General features: G+C 34.3%; 1 non-coding gene across 1 annotated transcript; it reads right to left on the reverse strand.

Moving 5' to 3' along the window:
• Positions 1 to 4,994: 4,994 nt before the first annotated feature.
• Positions 4,995 to 5,066, reverse strand: TRNAP-AGG. The gene has a single exon. It is a non-coding gene; the product is annotated as a tRNA-Pro (tRNA).
• Between the last annotated feature and the right edge of the window lie 3,248 nt (positions 5,067 to 8,314).

Raw genomic sequence — 8,314 nt, forward strand, 5'->3', positions numbered from 1 at the left:
GTTGTTGAGGAGGGCGTTGCTCAGCGTCTGGGTGATCTGCGTCAGCTGATGGAGGCTTTGAGCTAACTGTTAATTGGTGACCGCTTTTGAAGAGCTTGCACGACGTCTTGATGGTGCCATCCTTGATTTCTACAGAAACAACACGATAACGGGAGGAAACTTAGGGCCCGCACCCTTACCTGGTGCCTAAACTAAAGAGAACCAAAGCTAAAAGGAAAACAAGGTACAGGAAGCACAACAGAAAATGATTAGAGAACTCACAACCTCACCGCGCATCTTAAGGATCCTATACTTAGGTTCTTAAACACTTAAAGGCTTCACTAAGCATCTTAGAGTCTCAACCTACAAGCACTAACCTAAGCTCAACTTAGGTTCTTGAAGTCCCACTCTTAACATCCTAGGCTCAAACCTAGGCTCTGATACCAACTGTAACACCCCCGATTTTTACCACATTTTTAAAACTTAAATGCACAAGCAAACATCTAATTGTCAAAGCATAATGCAACGGAAGCGAGATAAAATCAGGGTATGTTATGCCACACCTGACACCTATCTCAGTCATAGGTGCACAGGCGGGAAAACTAAACAGTTTAAACAAGTCATAAGGAGTCAAGGCACATAGGCCGCTAAAAAGGCTTAGAGGCCATCAAAACATAACGTCTAGACAAGGTCACTAAGCTATCTATCGTTCCAAGTCTAGCGCTCTCGGGCATCTACTCAAAACATGTAGAACAAGGAAAACATGGCGATAACACCTGGTCAGCGAATATCGCTGGTAACCCATCAATACGCGTTAAATAGCATATATAGATAAGTATAAATCAAAATCATTTTGAAACGGAAAACGGTATATATCATTTCAAAAGCAATAGAGAGAAGTCAACTCCAAGGACTCATCAAACACTCTCAAAAGGAAAAGGGAACCACCATCCTTATAACAACAACAAGACAGGAAACATGAAGAACGATACAACTCAAGATACATTCTACTAATCACAAAGTAGAATTCATCAAGTAATGCTCACAAACAAGAATACACATTCACACATTGGCAACTACATGCCACAGTGACAACTACATGTCACAAGTATCATAGTTCCAACCTTATGCCCTGTTCCAACCTTATGGATACCCCCGGCCTTATTTCGGTTCCAACCTTTACCTCCTAGTGCCACCTTGTACTTCTTAGTCCAACCTTTTGCCTCCGGGGACCGTCGCCCCCACGCCGACACTCCTATTCACCACCGATCTCTCAGTACACGAGGGTACCATTAAATCTCATATCACAAAACCGCCAATCTCGTGAGCAAAGCTCAAGTAACAAACCACCAATCTCAATCATAGTCACACAAGGTCATCATCATTACCAACAGGACTAAGGTTCAACAATAACCTTAATCAAGTATCAATCAAAGGGTACAACAATTACATACGCTCACATCATAGGAATCAATCAATGGATCACAACAAAGACATGGAACCATACTCAACAACGAAGGATCACAATCCAACACCAAACGATGGCCAACACAAGTTGCCAATCCCAATAAGAAAGAACAAACCGCACATACTAGCATTTCAACATCAAACTAGCATGCTTATCAAACGGGTAAACCAAAAGTAGTTCCAAAGAACATTCAAGACTCACAATAGTCCAACGAATCACAAAGTCAGACCCTTAGCACGATTCAAGACAAAAAATCCTACATGGATTCCTAACATACCGTTCTAGACATACGAAACATCAAGAAGACTCACAAATAGTCCAATAAAAAAACATCGGGATGTAAAAACATCAATACCGAGTTAAAAGAATCACGGGGAACAAATCCCCGGCCAACATCAATAATGTACTCCGCGGGTGGGGCCATGGGTGGACAACCACCTGCGGGTACCAACCCACGGCGCACCTATTCCCCACGCGTGGGATGGCGGGTAGGCCTATGCCCACCATTCCGCCCTCGGGTACCACCCTGTACACCAAAACCTCCCATCAGGGATTTTTTACAACAAATCCAAATTCAAGTCCAAAACACCCAAAATCTCACACACAACAACAATATGACTTGAACCCAAGAAATAGTCAAGCAATGGCATTCAAGAACCCTAAGAACAAGCTCTAAACATGCATCACCACAATCTAATGTATCAAATCTCACATTCCAACACAAGAATCACAAGTAGAAGCCAAGAAATCATTATATAAGTAAAAAAAAAAATATGTTTTGTAAAGCATGGGTTACCTTTGTAGCCTAATAACTTCCTCTTTTCACCATTAGAAAGCCTTTCCTAAAGCTCCTCTTTCACACCAACTTCATACACAAACCAAAAGACAACAAAGATTCTATCTTTAGAAAAAGACACCTAAAAGGAGGTTAAAAACACTAAAAGACCAAGGATCTTACCCTCCCCTATGCTCAAGATGAAGAAAGTAGGAATCTTGGGAGCCAAACTTTCAAGACTTGGATGCTCAAATCCTAGCTTGGAGAAGAAGCTTCTCCTTTTTAGAGAGAGGCTAGAGGTTTTTGTGTTTAGATTGTAGGGTGAATGAAATGAAAAAGTGTTTCTAGGTTAGCTTGAACCACAAACCTTAGGTAGAAAGACATTCTTACCCTTACTAAAGTTGGAAAGACAAGGAAACAAGGGCACAACCCAAGAAGCACAAGGTACAACCCTTTGACTTAAGTGACTAGTCAAAATCTAATCCCTCGACTATTAAATTTCAAGATTTTTATGAATAAATTAACAAAGAGACTATTATGGGGTGTCACACCATTCCTTATGAAATAGCATTCCTATTACCTCAAAATTCATTCCGTGAACCAAACATACTGTTAGAGTAGCAGAAGACACGCTCTCCATTGCGTTATTTTTCGTAACGGGAAACAAATTAAGCAGAGTGGGGCAATTCTCAGACATTTTCAATTCAGATCAGAGTGTAAACGATGAAAGGAGACATCTTTCTGTCCAGGAAAGAATGAGGAATACATATAGGGGGCAAAACGAAATTCCAATGTCGGTGAGATTAGGAAACTAGCTAGTGAGCTGTTAATAGTATCCATGCATGGGAGAAGAATGTAATTTCGTTATTTTTCCCACTAGGAGTTGGAATCCCATCTGGAGAAGAATGAGGATTACGTAGGAATTTGTATTTCCAGATTGCAAATTAAGAGTTTGAGTAATGCTACTTACCCTCTAAATTTTTCCCCTTTTATATGTCACCTTTTTTTAATTTATTAGATAGTTTAGCTATGATTATACGCATAACATTATATGTTGCGAACCAACCAAACTACTCAATTCTTGTTTTCAAAGGCCTAACAGACTCTACATGTTCACAGTGGAGGGCGCAAAGATTATACGTGAGTTTTGTACTTAATGTGCCTAAGTATTGTGTTTAATGAGCGTGAGATTTGTGCTTAATATGCGTGAGTATTTCATAATTACGAGCTCAGAAGGAAGCAGAACATAAACTCACACACATTAACGCCCAAGCTTCTTGTTACTTCTTCCTTCAATTTGGCCATGGATTCTGGATTATCAGCTACCTTCAGTGCAGTTGAATGTTTATATAGATGACTCACGTACAGTAAAATTTGCACAGCAGCTAAGTATGGATTTCTGTTGTACTATTCCCATAATTCTTAACCACCAAAGCCCGCCTCCGCATCATCATCATCAGGGAGGGGGCAATGGCTACTGGGATGGGGAAGAAGCTGACATCTATTTTCTGCTGCATTTTACACATTCACGCACATTAAGTATAAATCTCAGGAACATTAAACACAACACTCACGCACATTGAGTACAAATCTCACGCACATTAATCCACCGCACATCCACACGGGAACATTTCAATATATATATATATATATATATATATATATATATATATATATATATATATATATATATATATATATATATATATATATATATATATATATCAGCATTGAATTTATGAGAATAGAGAAAAATATTATGTAAAATACTTCTTTTAATTGTCCAATAAAACGTAAAGTTGAGGGCTTTTGATAGTTTCTCATCAATTAAATTCTTGGAAAAATATTTTTAACCAATTGATAGAAATAAATTTGCAAAAAAATAATTAACATATTCGGAGTTATCATAGAAACATAAAAATTAAATTACCTAGAAAATTAATTAAGATGTTTGATTCGTTTAATCAATTTTATGATTTTTAAAATATTTCTAAGAAAAATAAAACATAATGATGAATAATTGGGAATTCAATAAATTATTTGTAAATTAAAAAAATGTTAATTCCACTTTTGGTCCTAGATTTATAAGTGATAGTCCACTTTTAGAACTTTTTTATCAAAACATCCACTTTTGGTCATAATAGTATCGTGACATGACCAATTTTGGTCCTCTATCAACAAAATCGTTGAAATTTCGTTAAATTGAAAGAAATTTTGATCTTTTTAATACAAAGTGCGTTGACCCGTTATATTTTTTATGTTTACTTTTTTGAAAAAATCATAATTTAAGAGTTAAATGTTCTTGTATTTAATAAAATTTCAACGATTTTTTTGATAAAGTACCAAAATTGGTCATGTCAAAATAATATTAGGACCAAAATGGATGCTCTGATAAAAAAAAAGGGACTAAAAGTGAATTGACACCTATAAATCTAGGACCAAAAATGGAATTAACATATCTCAAGATATTCTTGTATGCAACAAGAATATTCAAAATTTAAAACAATACATATATAAAAATGTGTTGAGAAACAAATTTATTCAATAAATACTGTTGTCATCTTTCGTAATGGTTAGAGAGAAAAATTTCTTATATTTATAAAAGACATTGAACCTTAGCCAAGAAGGATAAATACATAATTGAATAAAATTGATAGATTTTCAATCACGCATAAAAGAATCCTACTTGGGATTTGAAATTTGAACTAAAATTCAATTATAGAGCCAACTTGCACAGGTTGTTTGTAGCTGAACTGTATTCAATTTGAATAAGGGGCATTCCGAGAATTGAACTCAGGACCTCTTGCACCCTAAGCAAGAATCATACCACTAGACCAAATGCCCAATTTAAATAGTGTCTAATTTGAAGTAATATAATACTAAGAGGTTTAAAGATAGACAGCTCTCATGAAGAGTCAAACTTAAAAGCTTGCAATTACTAAACCAATTATCCAACTAACTCGGTTAGGGGTTGCATATCATTGTTGGAAATTTTAAAATTTTCGACCACCTGAAAGTAATCTTAAATCAAGTCAAAAGCAAAACGTGGCCGGAAATAGCAACAAAGATTTTTCCGTATACCAAAAGTGATCGAAACAAGGCTTTCGACTTGATTTAAGATCACTTTCAGGTGGTCGGAAATTTCATAATTTCCAGCAGTGGTTGCACCCTATGTATCCCCAACTTATCTTATATAACTTGTTTTGATTCAAGTTATATATATGACAACTTTGGTAATATAATATAATATTATTGCCACATCAAAAAATGAGTTGAATAAAATAAAAGTAATGTGATTACCTATCACTACAAAAAAAAAAAAAAAAAGTAAATTTATTTACGAAAAACTAATGGGTAAATTATTAAAATTCATAGATATTTAATTGATTAACAAATTTTTGAAAGTAAAACAATGAAATTCATAAGTATTATTTAAGGTGTAGCTATTTAATCTAGGAAAGAAGGGTCAGATTGGCCCCCAAAGCAAATTTATAATGACTACCAACTTTGTGTTTGGGGAAGCTAGTTTTAGAGGTGAAAAGAAAAGAGAGGAAGCTGGGTAAACAAAATGTTTAAATGGGTTGTTGGGGCTGACTGAGAAATTTGGAGATGACTATGAAAGCTGAACAATCATTATTGTGCGGACCATGTCCTACAGAAGTTGTGTGGACCATTTTTGTATATATAGTGTAATATAATTACATTCAATACAACAATAATGTACTTTTAGTATATTAAAAATGTACATTATTTGTGTACTGAGTGTACATTCAATAGACAAGTAATATATATTAAGTATATTAAAAATGTACTTTTTGTTATGGTCCACACAATAATTTGGCAAAGCTGAATTCAAAGATATTCCCATGCATACAATAACAAACGGAAGAAAAGAAAACTCAACACCGCCTTGAAATCCTTCTTCCAATTCAGAAATCTCATTTCTTGCTAAAAAAAAATAAAAAATAAAATAAATAACTAATAAGAATAAAACTAAAGCCCATTCAAAACACATCCACTTGATCGCAAAAAATTGTCAGAGACAATGAAACCAGATTTCATAATTTCCTCAAAAGGAAGTAGATTTTATGCAATAAATGGAAACGGCATACATAAAATATAGAGAAAAATAAACTATGACTATAACAAAGTGATATATGTAAAATAGATATAAGTCAATAATATAAAAATATTTACTAATCAATTCATACAACTAATCAAAAAGTACAAAATCCTGCAGATTAGACGTGGATATTGTGATTATTGTCCAACAAGGTAGTTAATTTGAGTGAATAAAACTAGAAACCTAGATTTTGCAACTAAATTAAATTAGAAATGGACCATCACGCAGGTCGTTATATCGCGTGACCGAGGGTGTGATACAAACACAAGCCATGGGTGTGCACTGGGCCAACTTAATTGCACATATAAAACCGTGTATGAGAGGTTCAACCAAAAGGGTATTAACAAGAACCAAACTTATAACATTTTAGGTATGTATGGAAATCACATACTCTACTCATTTAACAATAATTGCTTGTAAGTGTTTAGCCTCGTGGGGAAACTTTAAAAAGAAAGTGTACTATTTTGTAATTCAACAATTATTACTCACTACAGGTAATGTAATATTTTGGTATCTTAAAATAAATTTAAACCTCATGGGGAAACTTTAAAAGAAACTAACATACATCTCCTACTCAGTGTATAGTACTAGCTATATGTGTAGGTAGGTAAGGTAGCATTTTGGTGTCTTAAGAGGCATTTAAAATCTAAATATCAAAGCCAAGTTTCAATCTTGGGACCTGTAGGTTATGGGCTCACCAGCTTCCAGTGCACCACTCTAATTTGCTATATTTTAAATAATTGTTTTATATTAAAAATTTGTTTTTGGAAGTTTTTGTTTTGTTATGCTTTAATAGAAGGCCACCGTATGAGTTTTTTTTTTTTTTTTTTTTTTTTTTATCCTGTGATCTTTCTTCGAGGAGAGACACAGAGGTGTGATATACGCACAAGGTGCTTAGCATGATATATAACACACAATACCTATTCATCTTTAATAGTTTTTTTCAATTGTTTAAATATATACGACTAATAATAGTAACATGATTTTGACACTCTCGCCCGCATGGGTAGCTCAACTGGTCATAGAGGTGAAACTTTAGAAGAATGACCAAGGATTGAGTCTCACTAGCGGCAGTGTGGGAACAACCTTTCAAAGTGAGGGTGGCTCCTTGTGCGCAGTGAGCACCTCCCAAATGTTCTGTTGGGCCGGGGTGGGAGGCCCTTAGGGTTGTGGTTCAGCCTTTTGGAAGAATGATTTTGACACTCTCTTTCAAGGGCATTCTAACTTAATAGCCCCGAAATTTAGGATGTGAATAAAATATTGGATAATGTCAATAGCAATTATAAGTTATATATATGACAACTTTGGTAATATAATATTACACTATTGCCACATCAAAAATGAGTTAAAATAAAATAAAAGTAATGTGATTACTTATCACTACAAGAAAAGTAAATTTATTTACAAAAAAAATTGATGCATAAATTATTAAATTAAAATTCATAGATATTTAATTGATTAACAAAATTTGAAAGTAAGACAATGAAATTCATAAGTATTTAAGGTTTAGCAATTTAATCTAGGAAAGAAGGGTCAAATTGGTCCCCAAAGTAAATTTATAATGACTACTAAGTAGTAACTTGTGTTTGGAGAAGTTCTAGAGTGAAAAGAAAAGAGAGGAAGCTGGCTAATCAAAATGTTTAAATGGGTTGTTGGGGCTGACTGAGAAATTTGGAAGTGACTATGAAACGCTGAATTCAAAGATATTCCCAAACAAACAGGAAGAAAAGAAACTTAACACCCCCTTGAAATCCTTCTTCCAATTCAAAAATCTCATTTCTTGCTAAAAAAATAATAAGAATAAAACTAAAGCGTATTCAAAACAAAATGGATGTTCTGATAAAAAATGACTAAAAGTGAATTGCCACTTATAAATCTAGGACCAAAAATTGAATTAACATATCTCAAGATATTCTTGTATGCAACAAGAATATTCAAAATTTAAAACAATACATATATAAAAATGTGT

The sequence above is a fragment of the Ipomoea nil genome, unplaced genomic scaffold (assembly GCF_001879475.1).
Source record: "Ipomoea nil cultivar Tokyo-kokei standard unplaced genomic scaffold, Asagao_1.1 scaffold3141, whole genome shotgun sequence".
Classification (NCBI taxonomy): domain Eukaryota; kingdom Viridiplantae; phylum Streptophyta; class Magnoliopsida; order Solanales; family Convolvulaceae; genus Ipomoea; species Ipomoea nil.